General features: G+C 40.3%; 2 pseudogenes across 1 annotated transcript in view; both read left to right on the forward strand.

Annotated features, from left to right (window-relative positions):
- The first annotated feature begins 6,349 nt into the window (after positions 1 to 6,349).
- Positions 6,350 to 10,050, forward strand: LOC149097154 (uncharacterized; annotated as a pseudogene).
- Positions 10,051 to 11,467: 1,417 nt separating this feature from the next.
- Positions 11,468 to 22,308, forward strand: part of LOC149097155 (glutamate receptor 2-like) — a 19,587-nt pseudogene continuing 8,746 nt past the window's right edge. Inside the window, exons 1-13 of the transcript XR_016204196.1 lie at positions 11,468 to 11,852; positions 13,189 to 13,335; positions 14,382 to 14,618; positions 15,071 to 15,267; positions 15,754 to 15,807; positions 16,146 to 16,289; positions 16,974 to 17,156; positions 18,068 to 18,178; positions 18,695 to 18,868; positions 19,541 to 19,735; positions 20,336 to 20,521; positions 21,088 to 21,352; positions 22,306 to 22,308. The exon at positions 22,306 to 22,308 is cut by the window's right edge and continues 365 nt beyond it. The product of XR_016204196.1 is annotated as a glutamate receptor 2-like (transcript). The remainder of the gene's footprint in view (positions 11,853 to 13,188; positions 13,336 to 14,381; positions 14,619 to 15,070; positions 15,268 to 15,753; positions 15,808 to 16,145; positions 16,290 to 16,973; positions 17,157 to 18,067; positions 18,179 to 18,694; positions 18,869 to 19,540; positions 19,736 to 20,335; positions 20,522 to 21,087; positions 21,353 to 22,305) is intronic.

A 22,308-nucleotide genomic window follows, 5' to 3' on the forward strand; every position in this document is an offset into this window, starting at 1 on the left:
ATTACTTAATTGAGAGTTGACAAGTTCTGTCAAATGAATTAATTATCGAGGCAAGAGGCCACATGCCATCAAGATCATGCTGAGTTGACACGCGATTCGCGCGCCATAATCAGTGCCGGATGTCTTCGAAGAAGACAGAGCGATCTTGCCCGTTTTCATCAGCTAAAGGAAGGTCAAAGAAGGCGAAAAACACTTTCAACAAAGAGTGGGCCGCTAAATTAGCGGAAAGCGGCAAAGGGTTCCTTTTACAATCAAGAAAAATTGCGGAATGAACTCGACAACGATCGCGATCACAAAGCCAGCGAGCAGGTCGAAATGAGCGCGAGCCGCGCTAAAATACTGTTGCAAGAAACTGTCGAAGCTCCCGTTTTTCCTCGGGGGGTGGGTACGGCTACACGTAGGCTAGGCAGCCCCTGGACCAAATTGGCTGAAATTCGGAGAGAATGTTGTCAGAACGATCGCCCACAAAACCGTGTCTGCGAATTCTGATTACTCTTTTCATTAAAAAGTTATACCTTTTTTTCTCGGGCAGTCCTATTTTTTTCCCTTTTCTAACTTTATCCTCTTGTAAAATAATAACAAACGCATGTGTCAAAAATCTGAGACACGGTTTTTGAGGTCAATGCGTGAAGAAACGGACGCCATGTTAATCGTTTTCTCCGACTTAAATTGAGCGGGCGTATACCTTGATTTATGGGTTCGTGAAGCTTTGTAAATATATTCACATTTTCGAAACACAGTAAATTTCTACCATTTTAAACACGTCGGGTCATAATCTGTAGTTATTAAGCTTCCAGTAAATATACGGTTGATATGGGTTTTTGTTAAAGCCACGAACGCTAGAGCGGACCGCGCCCGGATGGTCAAATGGGTTATACTGATACCTTAAAATTTGAGTTAATCGTATCTATAACAAAATTCTCGATCGTAATTGGTTCTCCGCGCGTCTATTTGTCACGTAATCGGCGCGCGATCACGTGGGTGTCCAATTACAGGTATCCAGTTTGAACTTTTTGTAATTGGACACCTGTGTTTGGATACCCACGTGATTCGCACGTCAATTTAATGGCTATCTTTGCAATGTTTCCTACAGTTTTCAAAACTAATGAAACGCGCAACATACGTTTTCGCTCAAAAGAAGTTCTCAAAACACATTTTAATTCCGAAATTTGTTATAGATAACAATTAATTAGTAATTGGACCTCGTGTCGTACAATTCAGGGAGTAATCGTGCTCGTAATTTCAAATCGGCCTCGCGCTTCGCGCTCGTCCGATTTTGAAATTACTTGCGCGATTGCTCCCTGAATTATACTCCACACGGTCCAATATATTATTACTAATTAATGATCACTCCTCACAGTACTCTTTCGTCAAACGCAAATTAAGATAAATTAATGAGTAGTGAAAGGTTGAAAGCAGGTATTACCGTCCTCGGGATATTTCAGCTAGATTTATGTTGCACAATGTTTTTACTACATGGTATATTTCTGGTGAAATATACAATTTTTTTTTTTCGTTTGTTTCTATCGATAATTCCAAAATTGAAAAACATGTTCGAATAATACCTTTGACGTAATCCAAGAGGACCTAATTCCGACCTCCGCTGTGGTTCAATTTCTTGTTCCCCGATGTCTCCAGCAGGTTAATGATTTGATTTCTTTAAATCGCAGGTCCAACCTCTGAACCTGAAAGCACGACAGAGGCTCCAACAACAGGAGGTAAGGAGCGTCATCAGTGGTGTTTTTCTTGAGTTTGGGGTGATTTGATATCTATTCTACCTCAAAACGTGGAGTTATGCTTGTGATAGGGGATGATAAAGCCGTCTATTTCATTACTTTAATACTAAGCACTTAGTGACTGGTCTTACGGGAAACAGTGAATGTTGTTTCGATCCTCAAGACCCTCAATGTTCCCCGACGCTAACCCGAGGAGAACATTGACGGTCGAGGGGAAACAAAACTCACTGTTTACGCGGAACCAGTCATTAAGTGTTTTGTTACACCTCCCAAAGAAATATAATAGGCTTGAAAATCCCAACTGGCGCGAGGTAGACCAGTTGGCTATTTACAAATATGACCGAGGTTTTAAACTAGGGTCTACCGAGAAAAAAACCTTCAGCTTAGTGGTCAGAGCGGGAAGTGAACTCGCGACCACCGGATTTCAAGTTCCGCGCCCTAACTACTCGGCCAAGGTGCCTCCCAGCGCGGGCTCAAAACACAAAGGTGACTTTCACCATTTTTTGTTAGAGTCTGTGAGCAGATGATCATCCAAAGTATTGCCTGATTCATTGAAACTATCATCTTTAACGCAGTAAAACCAAGAGAGTAAAATCGCGAGTTGCAGGTCCAAAAGGTTATGACTTCTTTATGAAAAAAACTAACATCCAGGAAACAATGGACATCAGTTACTGTTAAACTGTGACACGAAAAGTAGTTTTCTGAGTATTAGCAGGATATCGGTCGACCAACTACAAACTTTATTCAGGTTACTTTTGTTTCTTTGTACTAACCGTATCTAACCAAGTTTGCAACATTCTCTTGTTATTGTAATTAAGTAGGTTTCAAAATGCAGCTCCTCAAATATTCTTTGCTTTAATTTGCTTTTAGTCTTGCACTATTAACTGAAATTTGTGAGACCTTTAGCTTCGCTTCAGTTTTGAAGTGTCCAAAATACTTTTTTTAATTCATTTGTCCTTCAACTGAAAGTTCCAAAATTTAACCCAATGTTGCTAAGGAATGTCATCGTAACCTGCGGGGCTTCAAAGTAGACCTCCCGTGTGTTTCAATTCTTGTTCCCTCGATGTATCCATCTTGTTAATGTTTAGATATTTTTTAATCCCATGTCCAACCATTGAGATCGAGTCTGTAGTCATGACATTGGTTCCAACAACTGATTAATTTAATACAGTAAACACAAAAATGATCTAATGAAGCTATCATCTTTAACGTACTAAAATCAAGAAATCAGGTCAACTCTAGCCTCGCTGCCATACAAAGACCAAGTCACTGAGCAGACAACCGTAAAATGGTCTATTGCCTTATCGAAAGAAAGTTAAAGAATGATCGAGCGACGGATTGAGGGATCAGAAGAAAGAATGGAAGCAATAAATGAATAAATGAACAACCCATCAACGCATAGACGGCAGAGAGACAGAGAGACAGTCATGCAGTCCATTAGTCGTTCAGTCGTTATATGCGAAATACTGTTCAGTCTGTCAATAGTTGAGTAAGGAACGTTATGCTTGGTATATAAGGTACACTGTGAAACTTACACATCGTTCGATCTTCAGATTCCGGCGGTGGGCAGGTAGTTGGTATTCCGCTACATGAGCCAGTTTGTTGCACCAGAAGACCCCTGATCACAATAAAGGGTCTTTTTCTGGTCTGCTGACCACAGCTTCCCTCTTCAATGTCCCCTGCCCATTGAAAGAGGAAAGAACATAGTGACTTTACCAATACCAAGATCAACAAATTATGGACTCAAGTGTTCCCGATACCAAGCTGCAAAAATTTGAATTCGCTCCAGACAGCAAGAGAACTATAGCACCACTAACAGAGTTAAAGATAACCATAAAAAAATGAACTTTTAGAATTTTAGGGTTTTAAGAGTGGATGTCTCTAAAAATCAAAGAAAAATAAAAAAATTGCGGACATGGTCAAAAATTCGTTTCGTCCCATTTTTTGTCTACAGGTAGCTATAGGTACAAGCTAAAGTGAAATGAGGTTAGTTTGTGTAAATATTCATTTTGACGGGAATAAACTGTTATGAATTGCATGATCGAAAATGAGTGCGTACGAGCTCGAAATTATGTAGTTTTCAGGCCGTCTTTAGATGAACTAAAATGCCACAGCAGGAATTCTCTAGTTATAAATATATACAGTTGGCCTTCCTTTACCAAGATATACTGATATTTTTTGTATCGTGTCCTTCCTGATGAAACCACGGGTTAATTACCAGAGGACGTCTTCGCCATTTTTAGTTCACGTCAAACCCGGCCTAATATATTGTGACAAAAATGCATGTGGTGGTGTCTCAAAATTTCCAGCAATACTATCACGAGGGCTTATAAGGTAGGTCTTCAAATTTATCGTTTCATTTTTCTGGTATCTTCTACTGTTTCAATATACCAACCAACCAAACTTCGGTAAAATTGTAAATGGCGCCATATTGAAATGAACAACATCAACATTGCAGTGACACAAGCAAAGCATTGTTTGAGTCGCAGCCACACTTAGCTTGTTATGTTTGCTTTGACATCAATAGTTCCTTACCTTAGAAATCTTTTATAGGCCCTTATTATGCCGCTTGGAAGATACTTTCGAAACACTGTCCTCTGCAAGTTGGTGTAAAGGGGGCCGACCGGCGCACTCATTGAAGCCACTGAGCCGGTGATGAGTAAACTTTAAAAGTTACTTGTTGTCGTCATTTTCTATAGCGTGTCGCAACCCAGTTTCGCTTAGTCTACTTTGATCCTAATTTTGGCTTTTTTGACGTCCCATACACAAAAGATCCTGTACAACACGGCAAGCACCGCTAGCGATTTGCACAGGTTCCTGTCTGCGTGTCGGACTGCGTGACATGTGATAATCTGTCACGTAACGGGATCAACTAACAATACATTCTGCCTCACGAATAAAATCTAAACAAATATATTGCCGTCATGAACAAAAAAGAAACAACAAAGAAACAGACTTCACAAAATGTCACAAATTTAAAACGTACAGTGAAAACTTTATGGAACGAAAATAACGATTCAATTTTCCCACGGGAAACAAATGTAACCAGTTAACGAAAGTAAACAAAAAGCAAAAGCGTAATAATCGTCGGTGAAAGTAATAAAGATAACGGTTGCTTAAACTCCAGCAGAAAAAAAATGTCTTGTGCTTTTCTTGATATTGTTGGTGACGTTTGTGGTGCAGAGGAACGCACAAGGCATCCGTCCACTCAGACAGTATCGCTGTCATCGTGCAGCAAGGATATCAGAAGCCACAAGCGTTTTCTACAGTTTTCAGGTGTTGAGACAGAGATTGAACTTATCTTAGCAAGAAGCGGGATTTTCGTGAAGCCCGTCAATTTTTCGGAAATGACTGTTTGCCCGTTACATCGATCAAGCCTTCGAATCGGATGGAGAAGAGCTAGTAGATTATGTTCTGTGCCTCAGGATGTCTCCGGTCACAAAAAGGAATCTGAAAAAGTACCCGCAGCAGAAAGGGGAATTAGTTTGCAGCACTCAATACAAATTTTTGAGTAAGTGGTTACAATGTTTATTCTCACTTTATGCAAGGATAAACATCCGTATAGCTTCTCGTTTCACGCAGGGTACTTGGCGTGAATCACAGACTTCATATCCTTACTTCAAATCACTTCACTGCCGCGTAAAATAACGCCAAGTTTAACAGCAAAATTATTTTCATGTCTCACGAGTTTTCAGGATTTTTGCAAATACTTTTACGTCGGAATCTTGTTCAAACACTGGCATTTACTCAACATTTTCACCTTCTTCAAGACTTATTCAAAAGGGGAACACTCGAATTGAAATATTTTACAGATATTAGAATTCCTTCCAACAGTGCTCGGAAAAAAGGAAAGGAACGTAAAAGACTGACTTGTGACAAGGTAAAATACAGATTGCGTAATCAATTTGAGGTTTGTGGGGCTTTTTTCCCGGGCTAGGTTTGTTCTTTTGCCACATTCAGAGCTATTTGTTCAAGGGGGATGTGTAAAGTAGAAAAGAATAAATTAATCCTTTCTCTCCAAATATTAAAGGAATTTGTGTACGATGTCGACAGTCCCTGGCAAAAACTAAAAATCGGTTAGAATCGCAGAACTTGGGTGCCACAGGAGGTATGGAAAACATCACAGAAGGTCTATGTGGTCTAAGCTTGGTGAGTTTCTTCAAAGTGTTTATGAAAAATTTCCATCCAATATAGTCAATGAAAGTGAAAAACCTCAACGCATTCTCTGAATTCTCCCTTCTCCGCCCTTTTCTGGGGTTCAACCCACGCGGGAGAAGGGCGTGTCCAGGATAACTTGCATGCACATCCTCAAAACGCCGCCATTGCCGCCCGTCAACGACTGGGCAAGACCATACATGGCACAAGAATTGGAAAAACGTGCCCTGCCCGGATAGCCAATCACATCCCAGAATATAGCCAAATAATAAAGGTTTTAAATTAATATATGACTTTTCAACTTTTTTTCTAAATGTTCCAAATGGAAAATAATACTGAGTAGTAACTGGATGAAGATATCAGGATAGGTTACCAGTCAATTAAATTAATTATCGACTATTACTTTCCAGCTCGTATGCGACTTGCGCTTTTATACACGACACCCCGCGCTTGCACACGGTTGATCTCATTTCGAAGCCATCCAAAGCAATGTGTTCACTTTTTTGTCAGGTTGATGAACAAGCGAGTGACTTTGATATTCCTGCCATTACTTGTCCGGTAACTGTTGGTGATGAATCTCTGCCAGAAGGTTCCACATCCAGACGGCAGAGCCTTTTTTTCCGCAAGAAGATTTCGAAGAGAGTGATGAAGGCTCCAGTCTAGACAACGAGCCCCAGTTGCAGCTTAATCGCTTCTTACAGCTTCGAGACGTCAGTCTAGTACGTCACACGTTATCAGTGCCGTGGAATACAGCGCACGAGCATACTAAACGCAGATACCTACGGAAAACTCAACAATGTATATCTGCAATGCTTGATGTCCTGGCACCTGAAAATTCGCAAGAACTGTGGACGGAGCTTTGTGATCGTCATGCTGTAAGCAGAGGGAGTCAGGTTGTGGTCGAAGGCAGAAGTGAAAAAGAGACGGAGCTTCTTAGTGCATTTGCTGAGAGCTACTTGAACGCGCAACATTGGAGCACCAGACAACAAATACTCTCTTTGATGGCAGATAAGTTACCCCTTAAGGAGATGAGAGAGTTTATTCCAGCCGTTACTAGCTATCGCTATAACATTGCCCGACGCCACAGGCTGTTACATGGAAGAGCTGCTCCTCTTCCAAACCAGGAGAAAAAGAGAATGAGGATTGAACCTGTAAAATAAGAACATTTTGTTTCTTTCATAACGAGTCCACACGTAATTCAAGATGTTCCTTTTGGGGAAAAACTTCTGAAAATGTCAACTGGTGAGATCATAAAAACACCCAATGTGATCAGAACAATGATACCAGAGCGCATTGTCCAGCAGTATCAACAATACTGCTGTGAAACCAACTTTGAGCCTATGAGTAAGAGAACCATACAGAAAGTTTTGGCCGTGTGTTCTTCATCTGTTCGCAAGTCTCTGCAAGGACTTGATAACGTATCAGCACAACGGGCGGAAGCATTTGATCATTTAGAGAAACTCGTAGACAAGCTTGTTGACTGTGGCAAGACTCAGCAGTGGGCGAGGGAAATTAAGCAGCAACTTCGTTTGTCGAAGCAGTACCTAAAGGGCGACTACAAGGTGGGTGCATATTTTATAATTATGGGTTACCTTTGCGGAAGTGATGTAGTAGACTTCTTACTATGATACATGGCTACCTTTTTCTTTCTCTCCAAGTCTTTTTTATGTTTAATTCATGAAACAAGAGGTTGCAATTCACTGTAATGCGCTTACACAAATGTATACAACGCTGAGAATCGGTTAAGTAATCTTTTTGAAATGTCGATGCGTATGCGTCGCTTTGCAAATATGCACTGAATCACGCGGTTGTCATTCTACTTTTTTTTAGGTACATGCAGTGGAGGCCTCAGAGGTTCCGATCATTGTCGAATTTATGCGCTAAGCGATCCAAGCAATGCAGAATTTCGGGGCTCCTGCGACCACTTCCACAATGAGTCATGTGTGCAGTGTTATGAGTTAGAGTCATGCGTACCATAAAAGATAAGTGTTCAATTGCGCTCTCGTCAGCAGAAGATCAAGTTGACATGCTGCATACTATCAAACAGGCAAGGGATGATATCATTAGCTGGAAAGCCCATCAGCTACGTTCAGTCCACCAAGCTGAGGCAAAGCATTCAGTTTTAGCCAAACTCGACAGCCGATGGGTGCTGTTAGTCTAGCACTGGGCAATGAAATATATGCCCCGAAAATATCGAGAGGCACAGTCAGATTGGTTTGCGAAGCGAGGATTGCCATGGCACATTAGCGTTGCCATAAGACGGTCAGAGGGTTCTGAGCACTTTGAATCGCAAACACTTGTTCACGTATTTCAAAGCTGCGCCCAAGACAGTGTGACTGTGGCTTCGATAATGCTTGACTGCCTCACTACCCTGAAAAAGGAAATTCCAGACCTGGAAATGGCTTATTACAAACAAGATAACGCTGGCTGTTATCACAGCGGAAATTCAATCATCTCAGTTAAGCTGGCCGGTGATGCCGTAGGAGTGGCTGTTCTAAGAAACGACTTCTCGGACCCTGAAGGTGGAAAGAGGGTATTTGATCGCAAAGCAGCAACAACCAAAGGAGACGTTGGAAGGTACGTAAACGAAGGCAATGATGTCATGAACGCTTTACAGCTCAAAACAGCCATTGAATCTGGCCAAATCTGAACCACAGGAGTGAACGTAAGCTATGTTGCTGCCAAGCCGTCAAGTACCTTTAATATCAAATGGGATGGCATAAGCTTACTCAACAATTTTGAGTACAATGAAACTGGCGTACGAGTGTGGAGAGCATTCAATGTGGGCTCCGGTAAAGTAGTGCCATGGGCAAAGTTCGAAGGAGTCATGAAGCAGCCCGAAAAATTGGAAATCCTAGAACCCCTATCGCTGAATGTAAGTGGCGCACCGCCGTTCAAGATTGTGAGACACCGACATATCAAGAAAAGCTTTGTCAAAGCAAATTTCTCAACTGAAAACGAAAACCAAGATCGAAGCAGTATTGGTCAAAATAAGTCAGATGACATGCTTTCCCGTGTCCAGAGGAAGGATGTGTAAAAGCATGCAGTCGCTTTGCAAACCTCTAGACACACTTAGATACTGGAAAACACCAAATGATGCTCGAACAGGAAACTCTCTATGATAGAGCTAAAAGAGAATATTCTTCCAAGCTGACGGAGGGATGCAGTCGAAATCCAAGCGTTCAAGTTACTGTCCAAGCAAAGAGTGACGCCTTGCCGCCTCTTCCAATGGGTTGGGCCCTGAAGACAATTAAGAAAAAGGTGCGTTTTACAAAGAAACAGAGCGAATTCTTAACTGACCAAGGGGAGCAAAGTGGACGGAAAAGCGATCCACAGGAAGTCTCGAAAGCAATGAGCTTAGCAAGAGACCAAGCGGGGGAACGTCGATTTCAACCTGATGAAGTCCTTACGTCGCAGCAGATTAGTGGCTTCTTTAGCCTTCTTTCAGCAAAGAAGCGATTAGAAGTTACAGCCGCTTGTAACGAAGCAAAAGCTAGTGAAGTCTCAGAAGTGGCCACGGAGAGTGCTGACGAGGACGAAATTTCCGCCGAAGCTGAGAGTCATCTATCTGCTGTGTGTGCGAATGTGATGAGAGATGTGGCTATTCAGCATCCGATTGTATTTTTCGATCTTAACGTCTCCGAACTTGTACAAAAACGTACACTCACAACTTTAAGAGTGGATAGGCTAAGAGACATGTGCATCGACCTTGGGCTGGATATTTCTGACATTTCACCTCAGAAGAGGAAAACGCCATACATCGCACGACTCACACAATTAGTCCAGGAGTGTACCTGCACTTCCAAGTAACTGAGCACTGTACGTTTCACGAATAACTGATCCGCTGATTATAAAAGGCGGTGCGTATATAATTTTTAAGAGGGCGTTGCGTGACAGCAGAGTTCTACATATCGCATTTCAGTCACTCGAGCTCGCCACTGCTTGTGGCATCTCCTCCAATTTGTGTTGACGATTTTCAGTATAGTCGAAACTGGCGAGTGCAGAAGGCGCAGAAGGGATGCGAATGCTCGAATTCATGTTCACTGGATGCGAAGCAAACGTAAACTAACGGCTGTGTGGCAGAGTTAACCTGTTGTGTGCAATTCAATTGTTCAACCTGTTGTGTGCAGGATTACGCAGAATTATGGCGCGATTCACAGGGTAGGAAGAGTCGAAATTTGTTTCTCCTGTCACAGTATATGAAAATCAAGTGTAGTTATAGACATTTTAATGTTTCTAGTCATTTCAACGGCCAGTGAAGATATAACTGACCAAAACAGTTATTTGTGTACAACGCGTTTAATTTTGTAATTATACATCTCATTATGGCGTCATAGTATTTAACCGAATTACGGCCGGTGGTCATCTTTTGATTGTCAAAGGTCCCAAAGAAATAAAACCCAAATCGTAAAGAACTATCTTTCAAGGCTTCTTCGTAGTGTTATTGTAAACTTTGAGACACTACCATATGTATTTTTTGCCAAGCTATTATTCTAGGCCACCTTTGCCTTAATTTCAAAAGGCCGAAGATGTCGTCTCTTAACAGAGACGTAGCTCCTCCAGGAATAACACGAGACAATAACTATCACTTTGTCTTCATAGAGCAAGTCCAACTCTATATTTCTATAGCTAGGAAAGTCCTTCTGTTACATTTTTGTTCGTATGACAACTGCCCGAAAAGTGCATAATTTTAGGATCGCGCTTGGTGAAATTTGAGCAATTGGCTCGTCGAAAGTTTTTATCGGTTTATTCCCGTTAAAGTGCATATTTCAAACATCTAACCCCATTTCCGTTTGTTTACTATATAAGGCTACCTACAGGCAAAAAATGAGCCAAATCGATTTTTGGCCGTGTCCGCGATTTTTTCGATGATCTTTGATTTTTACTGAGATTTACTCTTAACAGCTCGATCAGTTAAGAACTAGCTAAAACTTTGGAAAAAATTGAACAGTAAAAGAGCTAGAGATTAAATGTAGTTAGGTCGGAGACCAAAGTGGAAATAGTTTTCTGGGTATTTTTTCAGCTTTGTCAGAGTTGCTGTGTGGGTGTCTTGCCGGTGAAAAAAAATTGGAGCTAAGGTCAATCATACCTTTACTGCAGTCGAAGCACCTATATGTAGTTCATAAGGCGGGACCATCACAATGACACAAAACTAAATGCAGTTAAGTAAGGTTTATTCAAAGGATACATAAACGACAACTGAAGACCCACTTGCAAGTAAGTACTGTAAAATAAAGGTCAATGATTATGCTAATTAAGAGTGTGTATACGTGACGAGCTGATCAGGAGTTGCCAGCAAGAGTATAAGTCTTAGTCAGCATTAAGCAGCGCACGATTCAAAACCTGAATTTTCTGTTTACGGAATGGTCTTCATGACTGCATAACTGGTAACTGGAAAAATAATAACGATGAATAACATAATATCAATCTCATAAGCAGCCGTCGATAAACGTGATTTCGACTTCGGAATATGTGCGTGCGAAAGTGATTTTTAAGAGTGCCGACTTGTTTACTATTTCATATGAATTTTAATGCAGGCAAATGTCCGTTTTCCAGATTTAGTCATGAAACAGGCCGCCATGCATAATTTAACAACTTCGTTTTCAATGTAAACACGTCCTGAGAAAATCAATTATTAAAGAGAAGTTTTCTGACTCATCAACGAAGGGCTGCGATGCGCATTTAAAGGAGATCTCGAAGAGTGTTTCAAAGATCACTGGCTGATTGTTTCAGGAGGAACTGACCCTGGAATCGATTTGCTTGCAAAAACACAAAAGCTTTAAAAATTACGGAACGTAATTTCACCGCTTGGAAAGAAAACACACGGACTATTGCCTTCACGGAGTATTTCAGTATCCTGAAATAAGCTCACAATGTGGAAGTCTTTCGTACCGGCTTTTCTCCACGCCTTTTTCCTTTTAGCATTGACGTCCCAAGACAAAGCGACGCTGATCAAAATAGGTAAGCTAAAAGAATAAGAAAACCTAGCTAGCCCTTTTTGAGACTCATGTTATGAGAAAATAAAAAGTTGTAGCCAGACGAAAGTACATCACAGCGCCTGCAAGCCTTTACAAACAGCGAAATCAAGGTATGTTCGGAGTTTTTGTATGCGTTCTTGAAAGAAAATGTTTGTTGAAAGATTATTTTCTGATAGCCACTACTTTCAGCCGTTTTGTTAACAAAATGTAAACCCAGGAAATAGAATCAAAGCATGAAAATTCTTTTTGTCTAAGAAAATACGAAATTAAATATCAGAAGATAATTCAGCTGAGAAATTGTCATTTCGAATAACTGAGTTGAATTAAACACAACTTTGTTAGCTAATTTTGGCCTCGCACTCTTTTGTTATGTCAGAAATATAAAAGTTTTATGGTGTTTTCGTGGAATTGATAAAATTCTAAATAAAATCCGTATGCTCCAAATCGCTGAGGTAAAATTCAAGAACTGTGTCATAAATCTTTATTTAAGATATGGTTTTCTTCAAAGAAAAACGAAGAATCATTTTACTCGAGTCAAAGAATTTGATGTACTTAACAAAAGGGATAGCTAACGATTGATTTAGAAATAAAACGTGAGAAAGCTGCAAAAACATAATTAATCTTTCGTACAGCCTGATCATATTGTGGTTAACAAACCAGATGTTGACAAAATACCGTCATACTAGAAGCACATCATTACTGATGGTGAAGATTCATTTACACAACTTGGCAACTTATGATTATTTTACATTGCTCCCACATTTTCCAACACTTTCTCTGGAAATAAATAGTTTAGGTCATCATATCTTAAATACATTTTCTCACATGCATATTTTGCAAAATGGGAAGACGTTTTTCATGACCGAAGCGTAGTCAAAATTTATCCGGCAACATTTTCACTGTAAAACAGATTAATATTTCATTGACACCAAGTGAAATTCATATAATGGAGAGTTTTAATTACGGCCAAAGGTGAGCTTTCTAGAGCATGTGTTGTCATTACAGTTCAGCCTGCTCAAAATACAGCTGTAGGGCTGTTCATGATAACGTTCAGTTTATTCAATAATGAAACAACGATAACAAGAACCAATCAGCCAAATTATACAAAACTTTGTAGAAAACGCTCTCGGTGTGGTATCTTTCGGGTCAAATCTCGGTAAAATCTATGTAGTTAGTCAAAACTGTGTAGCTAAGAGTCAGTCACTTTAATAAAGTGTTACTTCTTCTTATTTTTTCCTCGGACGTAGCTCGAGCGGGGCGAGAATCGAAGATTGTTTACTTATGTGGCAGTCCGCTAACAAACCACTTTTCCTCGCCAGGGGCGTTGTACAACAAAGACACCGAAAGTCTTAAAAGTGTTCTTGAGGACGTCTTTAGGAACGAGTTGCCACGGATACTTAAGACGTATGACTACAGATTAGTGTTAACTCCTCTGAGTGTTGATGGGAAGGATCTTCTTTCTAAAGGTATGTACAAAATGAACACGTCGCGTTAACTTTCAGTCGTTGAGGCCGTTTTTAATTCTCTTTTTCCGTTTGTTTATACGGTAGACATACTGTTGCTAATTGCTTTCTGTATTTCCATATTTTTAAGGGAGGCGGCGTGGCCGAGTGGTTTAGGGCGCTGGATTTGAAATCTGGAGCTCCCTGGTTCAAATCCATCGCCCTACCGCTATCTGGATTTGTTCTCGGTAGCCCCGAGTTCAACTCCTCGGCCGCGTTGTGTAAATAGCCAACTGGTCAGCCTCCCACCAGTTGGGATTCTTAACAGTTTATGTTATATTTGAAATATTTGTTTATTCATTTACAGTGTCCCCAATTAGCACATTAGTGCTAAATACATCGACACTTAAATAAAGTGATTATTATTATTATTATATTTCACGCTACGTTTCATATTGCAAACCAGTTTCATTTGGCTAAGTTTACTTTTTAACATCAGCGTTGAAGCTACTCTTCGCTATGCTCTTACATCTCATCTGTACATCTTTTCTTAAAAATGACATGGGTTCTTGGTTTCACGAAAATGACTGTGAGATTAGAATTCATGTTCATATGGAAGGTTTTACATCTGCACTCAGTTTTGAAGTAGAAGTAAATTCTCTTGATAGCTTTAGGTGTCAGAGAAATAAGCTTTTCCGTCAGTTTGCGTCGCTCAGCCATGATACCTTGTCAATCATTTCTTTTGAGTGAAGAAAGTAGTGCCATTAAAATTTTGACAACATATTCTACACGGAATTGCTGTTTAAATGAACCAGAAAACATTTAGATGTACAAAAAATTATATAAATATCAATAATATTTCCCCTGTCCGCAGTTTTGATACATAGGACATCACATGGCTGCCACTATGTGCAAACAACTGTAGCTCTTTTGTTACGTAACAAAAAGACGCAGCCAGCAATAGCAGCTACTTGAAGGCTGTGTTTACATGGCAACCTATCAATGCGAAAAATTTTGGCTATGATGTCGCCGTACGTAGGGTGGTCTTCTTTGTTTCCTTCCGCTTGCAGATGTAGCGTCTAACTTCTCTTCAGTGTTTTCTATTATCGACTTGGCGTGCAACGATGAAAAAGCCTTTGCGTTAAGTTCACTCCTGCAAGTTCCTCTGATAAAAGTAGACGCCATTGAAGACGAAACTCCTCACAAATACGCCATGTCTATTAGACCGTCGTATCGTGTTGTCAGCAAGGCTCTGTTCGATGTGATGAAATTTTACTCATTTAATCGAGTAGCTGTTGTCTATGATGGTAAGTGCATGTAATTATAGTTCTGCATATACAGTAGAAACCCAATTTTTTGAACCTTCAAAGAAAACGAAAATTAGGTTGAAAAATCGGGCAGCTCGAGAAATCCGAGGTAAAATTACAGTATTCGAGTGAGGGGAAAGAAACGAGTTTTGATTCAAGTTATCGAACCATGACGGTGTTTGGATATCTGATCATAATTAGCGTAGGCTTTTTAAAATTTTTTTCCTCCGTTTTCTCCTTAGTTTTAGCTTCGATTGAGAAGATATAGAAAACTAAAACTCATGATAATGTGTGACCAAATTTAAAAATGCCTCGAAGCTCGTCAAAAGTATCATTTTCAACTGTCATCTCGGTGTTTGGAAATGTGGCCAAACACGGTCCTTCGTGTTTGATATATTACTTTACGAGTTTGGACTGTATGCCAATACGCTTTGTTTTTATCTCAATTTCAGCTCGCAAGTCCCGACAGGCTTCCGTGTTCTATGCATCAGCTCGCAAGTGGACGCAGTATAACGCTGAAATGATGCCAGAGCTTCCTTTAGATAATAAGTACAAGCTGAGAGAAGCCCTTACTTCCCTCCTAAAATCACACATCAAACAGGTTAAACTCTTCAGCGATCAAAGGGACTTAACGAAGATTATGAACGAGGTAACATGATACTGGTGCAATAGTATTCCATAATGGTCTTGGCCATGATTTGGTTCTGGTTAGCTCCCTGGGCGTTTCGAAGTTTTCAAACACGCAAACCAACTTCACCGATTTATTTTGTTTGAAACTTTGTATAACGAAAGCAGTTTTCTTTTATGGAGTGGTGAGAAACCCTTTTATAAGTAATTCTGGTGTATTAGCTTGGGACAATAGAAAAAAGCAACTCGTAACGTACTTGCTAGTTGCTATCGCAGCATTCATTAGGGTAGGATCGTTAATGTTTTCCCGATCTTTACATTTATCACCACTGATTTTATTTCTACCACGAGCTTATTTCAACTACTAGGAGTGAAAACTGAGACTGTCGCACTCGTAGTCAATAGAAAGAAAATACATTGGCCAGTGGCGCGCACTAATACAACAGTTTTTGAAAACTGCTGTTTCATTACCACACTTTCTTATTTTATATTTTTCTGGTCGTTACAGGCACTGTTCGTGGGAATCAATGACAAGGATTTAAAGTGGATAGCCTCCGATTTGGTAAGGCTTTGTTATTTCATGTTTTGCTTTTATAAATTGTTTCTTGATCGATTTCCCGACATTCAAGATATCTTAAAGACAATTTTACTACATCAGTCCTAAAAATAACCGTTTTCACTCAAGAGACAGATAACTCCTCCGAAAAGAGTTATCTGAAAAGAGTTATCTGTGAAACAGGACAATCATGATTTCAAACGCATAACTCGTACGATTTTATCCTTGTACTTTTCTGTTGGTTCAGGTAAATCACTGAGTAATATTGTATTACCTTCCTGGTCTATAAAGCAATCCCGAGTTAATAATTATTCAGTGATACTTGCTCATTTTGAAATCAACAGGAAGTGGCCAGTCCTAACAAGACATATCCAGCTATTCTTGGCATGGTGGGACTAAGTCTTCACCTCAGCAATGAAATCGCTGCGAAAGACTACGAAAAGAAAGCCTCAGAAGCCATCCAGAGAGGAGCCCTTGATTACTCCCTGGTGAGTATCGCGAAAACGGGAAGAAAGCATAACATGTTGGCGGAAGAGTTGGCGTTTTTTCGCTTTGGTTTTGCTCTAGTTCATGTTATGCTCAAATATATCACGTGAAAAATACGCCAGTACTATGGGCAATGAGAGTTTCGTCTGTCTTTCAATAATATTGATTACCATATAGCTGAAAATGCCAGGACATTCTCAGTGAATATATTTGTATTAGAGTTCGAGTGGTAATGTTCAGACAGACAGTGATTTCAATTAGTTTCAATATAATAATTGTATGTTTACCGAAACTCCGTTCGTTTCGATTCCCTTGCGAAAATCGAGGAAAGTACGACTATAACTCGTAGCAACAGAGGCCAGACCACCTACTTGATAATTACTTTTGAAGCAGGGATGGCGCGGTACTTAGATCGCTCGCCTCCTACCATTCCTCCTACCGGGTTAAATTCCGGCCCGGTGCCATATGTGGGTTGAGTTTGTTGTTGGTTCCCGCCTTGCCTCGGGGTTTTTTCTCCGGGTATTCTGGTTTTCCTTCCTCCACAACAAACATCTCCAAATTCCAATGCGACCAGGATAGAAGACCCGCATTAAAAATCAGCAAAGGCTGATGAGGCTTGCTCTCTGAATACTGTGATTTAATTTCCTAAACGACTTTTTAATGAATTAAGTTCATCTTTCCTTAAGGCAATGTACGCCGCAGTATATGATACAGCCGTCGTGGTCGGAAAAGCAATGGAAACAATCCTGATGAGCCCGGAGGGGAGAAAGATGATACATTCATATGGAAACGATGTGAACTGTCCTTTGCGAAGTATGGTGAAAGAGGGTGAAGGACTGGGACAAAGAATACTGCATGAGTTAAGAAAGGTGGGGGAAATACGAATCCTGCTCTCGCCTGATGTCATTAACACTCCGAAAACAATAGTACATGAGCTGAGAATTAGGCAAAATACTGTACCCTATCCCCAAGGACGGACTTGGTGATAAGACAGCGAGAGAGAGTGTGTATCAAAGGGATACACTCGGAAAAAAAATACAACGAAGCGACGTTAAATAAAATGCACTCAGTGAATTGCTTATGTAGTGACTAATTTCAATTTTGATTTCCAAAACTCCATAACATCTCTAGTATTACGCTTGGTTTTTTTCTCTCTCGCTCTGATCCTATGTCATGCCAGATGTTTATTTATAATTATTCATATTCATATTCATATCATTATTCATTTATAAGTATTCATAGAGAAAATGCTTGTGTTCTCATCGTGGAGCGACAGATTCAAGAGGTTTGGTTATTCTTTGGATTAATTTCCAAAGGCAACATGTGCTTTAGACTCTAGAACGTTTTCTGTGATATTATAATAGCAGTTAATAAGGGACATCAAGAGAGGATGAAGGGTAAGAAAGTTAATCCTCTATATAGGCCTTATTCCCAAGGTAATCCTACTTTTTAAGTTATTTCCTTAGATCACTCGGCTTTAGAGATCAAAGAGGGTCAAGACATAACCAATCTTATAACGTGGATTTCACTTATTTGGACAGGCAGTTTCATCCTTCTCGAAAGCATATTACGCATCTTGCGTGGTAACATTATCTGCGGGAGGACTGGTTCTATATCTGAAAATAACCTGAGAGGGATTACCTTAGAAATAAATCTATATGAATAATTAGCTCTCTTAACCGTCATTCTCTCTGGGGATTATATACATTATTTAGTATTTAGTGAGATAATAGTTATGCGGAATAACTCATAGAAACGTTTCTTTTTTTTCGTATTCCAGGTCAGCTTTAAAGGTTTAACAGGTGATGTAAGATTTGATGGCGATTCAGGCGAACGGATGGTGCAAGATGGCATGGACATTTTGAATGTTCTTCCTGAAGATGTCAAAAAGGTACAGTGTAACTGTGTTTCTTTAATAATTGCTAAATGTGTCATCTTGGATTGGGAAAACAGAGGAAGGTGAATAAGAGTTGGTAAAAGTAGGGGGGGTCAGGATGAAAGACTAGGGGGTGGAACAGGGGAAGTTACTTCCTCTTTTTCACCTCCCACTACTTATCAATTGCAAGTGTCTCATTAACCTCTAAATTTTGCGAAATTTAGCTGAAGTGGAAGCTAACTACACAAACAACTCCTTTTTTCGATGCTAAATTTGACAGGAGGTTGAATAAGTAGGTCACTGGGTTGAGTTCTTGGGAAAGACACTTTCACAGTAGCGAAGTAACTCTCGTCAATCGGGTATGTGATCGAATGGGTGACGGTGGAACACTGGAGGGAGGGAGAACCCTGCAATAGACTAGCATCCCATCAAGGGAGGGGATTGAAGCTGGACATAATGCCGCCGTGTGGGTCACTATGCTCTAACACAAACTTAGCCTTACCTTACTTTTCTGCTTGACTTGCACATTAGGTTGGCTCATGGAAGCCAGTGCCTGGTGAAAATGGAGTCTCTGTTTTGCCGATGAACAGCGAGGAACCGGATTGGCTTGGGTGCTTCTATGAGTCTGTTAAATGCCATAATCCTGGTGTCCCCGGGCCGCGTCCAAAAATAAGGTTACCAAAGCTCAGCATAACTACAATACTGGTAAGGAAAGAGAAAGAAAGAATTAACAAGTTGAAATATCTTACATTATGATTCTCTTCCACAGACTCGTTTGTCTGAAGATGGTAAAGACGTTAAGACCAACCCTTTTCATAAAAACTTTCATCGGTTAACAGAGAGCGTAATGACGTGATTTGAATAAAGAAAACTCTGTGCGAAGTTTATACAAGAGATATGAAAAAACAAATTCTTGGCGTGATTTTGAATTTCGTATTGACAACAGGAGATAGATGTGCCATTTTCCAGTATGCGACCGTATTACTTGATAATACTGCCTTCCATAGCTTTCGCATCCTGATTAGCAATCAGAAAGGTTGGAGGGTTGTCAAAAATATCTTATAATGTTTTCAGGATTTTTCATAAAGTCGCTTTTAGCTACTCCTCTATTGAAGAAAACTGCTTTGAAATCAATAGATTCATCAAAATCATCGATCCTTACTTAAGAAGTAAAAGAGTTTTCTTACGTTTAGGAAGATTTAAATGAATTGCGAAAGTTGAAAATTTAGCACTACGCGGTTTTCAGACACTGCTGAGGGTGGTCGGGTGTGAGTTTCCAGGGAGTCGAGGGGCTGAAGGCTGGGGTGATCTGTTATCTATGATGTAATTCCTTCAAGTTAATATTGCTTCCTTTTAAAATATCGCACGTTCTTCTAGGAGCCACCATTTGTAGAGATGGCAACTAAGTCAGCTAAACCAGAAGACCTGGCGGGAAAAGTGTCTGAAGGAGTTCTTCAAGGATTTCTCATTGACGTAATTAAAGAGCTTTCGATAGAAGCTGAGTTCGAGTATGAAATCTTCTTACGAAGTGATGGAAGTTACTCAAATGTAATTGAGGAACTAAAGAATCAGGTAAACACATTCTTTTAATTTGAAAGGTGTTGAAAACCTCACAGTATGATTAGCGGGTGGGTTTCTTTAGGATTCTTAAATAAATAACGAATTTTGGGTTTCTCTACTTAACGTATAATCCAAGATCGACTGGATCGTGGTGCATCACGGCAACCGAAGAATCCCAGCCCAGAGTGGAGTTTTCGGTTCCCTTGATGCACCACGATCCGAGTGATCATGGACAAATTTGCTTAGTAAAGAAACGCAAAATCCGTTTTCGGATTTAAGAATTCAATTTTGGTTATTCCCTGAGAAACGCAATCTCGTTCCCAGAGTCTTCGCCCCTCTTGACCAGCGGTCAGAAAACGAGAGCTTTGGGAGCAACCATTTTGAAATAACCGAATTCTGCCCATCCGGTTTCTCTGCGCAGTCTGCATCTATTGCGTAAGCCTGAAATGATTGCTCCCAGAGCTCTCGTTTTCCGACCGCTGGTCAAGGGGAACGAAGACTCTGGGAACGAGATTGTGAGAAACGCAGCTCTGGGCATGCAACATCTAGCAACAGTGTGGCGCACGTCACTAGCTGTGAAGTTACTAAGAATAAATACCATGTTTCTTTTAGGAAAAAGATATGGCGCTTGTTCCAATAACAATAACCGCAGAACGCGAGTTGGACATTGATTTTAGCAAGCCATTTATGGACTTCAGCCTTAGTCTCATCATGCAGAAAGCGGGTGATCCACCCATTAACAACTTTGCTTTCCTTCAACCTTTCACCGGTACAGTGTGGTTGTCCACGGTTGGAGTGGTGAGTGTTTGATCCATTTTTACTGACCTCAATCCAAGGGCAACAGTAAATTTTGTTTCAGTGAGGTCCTGAATGTTTGTTTAACCGAGATTCTGAGTGTCAAGGGAGCAAGAAGTCATTGTTTCCAGTTCGTCCAGCTATACGAGTTTAGTTAAAATGTATCTTGCAAACGGTAGTTGTGAGGTATAACTATTAAACGATGTTCTAAATTACGTGTCGATGTTCATTTTAAGACTGCAGAATTGTGTTTGTGTCGTGCAGTATATGGCTTTATCGAGTACAACCTTTTAATGCGATATACTTATATGATCCTCGACGTCACTGAAATGCCTTTTGAATATATGTCCAAGCATTTTTAGGGCGCTTGATTCTTTCCAGTAGTAACCCCAACCCACCCAACTCCACCCCACCAAAAAGAGCAAGCTAGATAGTCTGGTCAACAATTATAACAATAACAACTATGATTGTTTTGAGAATTTGACGGTTGGTTGACTTGTGCATTTCCTAGTAGGCTTCAGGCATTGCAGCACTGCAGTGGCTTCTTTTAACGACACTTGCTATTCCAGGTTTTGTTTATCACGGCAATGATGTGTGTGATGGACTATTTGAGCCCGTTCGGTTACCATGCCCGAGCTCGAGAATCAGATGATGAGCCTGGAAATGAGTTTAACCTGTTGAACAGCCTGTGGTTCGCTACAGCTTCCGTTCTGCAGCAAGGCCCCGACAACACCCCCTTGGCGCCTTCCGGTCGACTGTTAGCTTCTACATTCTGGTTCTTTATTTTGATTTTAATTTCTACCTACACGGCAAATCTCGCTGCCTTCTTTACAAGTAAGTAAAAAAAAAAAAATCAAAAAGTGCTGTTATATTGGTCTAAAATATCTGACACCATAAAAGCCTCTCCATCTCTGTTTTAAGCTTTCACATTACAAATACTAGATTCCTTCGGCTTTGTTGAGTAGAAGCCGGTTACCGTTTAAAAAAAGGTCACATTTAAAGTGTGCTAAAGGAATACACTGGAAGCCCCTGAGGACATCTAGTTGAGCTGTTTACCGCTCGTGTCGATGTGCGGAACCACCAAATATCTGTCAATTGATTGTTTTAAAGTATGCAGTCAAACCTCTCTACAACGGCTACCTTGGGGACAGATGGAAGTGGCCCTTATAGAGAGGTGGCCGTTAGGGGAGGTAAGGGTGTAAATTATGACACCTGTTTTTTTAGGGGTACAACATATTGTGTTTAAAAAATGTTGACTGTGGCATAGAAATACCCATCACAATCTAATTATATCGATAAAACGGGAACCAAATAGCAACGCCGCGCGGTACAGATCACGTTTGCGACCTTTTACAATATAAAATGTGGTTTTGTATACACCATTCGTCCGTCGCTGATTAACTGGCCGTTGTCGAGAGGTTATTTTGGCAGTTGGGACGCGCTTTAGTGGCCGTTGCCGTTGTGGAGGTGGCCGTTGTAGAGAGGTTCGACAGTACATTCAGTATTCTCCTCTTGCTAAATGCCGCTATCGATGACAATTTATCAAATCTACTAGTCTACCAAAGTAAATTCTATCTTCAAAATATTATCTCGGCAAATTAGGAATCAAGAAACGACGAAGAAACAAGAACTATTTGCCATATGTCTGCAATCCTGTGCTCTTCTTACACATTTAAGTTATCTGATAATATTAATTACTCGCTTCTTACCGTCCAAAACTGTTTTACCAATGTTAAATTGCAAAATGGGTTTCAGTAATTATTATTTTATTTCTCTCTCTTTGCCAGTCA

This window comes from Orbicella faveolata, unplaced genomic scaffold (assembly GCF_042242905.1).
Source record: "Orbicella faveolata isolate gen_17 unplaced genomic scaffold, um_ofav_v1 contig_47, whole genome shotgun sequence".
Classification (NCBI taxonomy): domain Eukaryota; kingdom Metazoa; phylum Cnidaria; class Anthozoa; order Scleractinia; family Merulinidae; genus Orbicella; species Orbicella faveolata.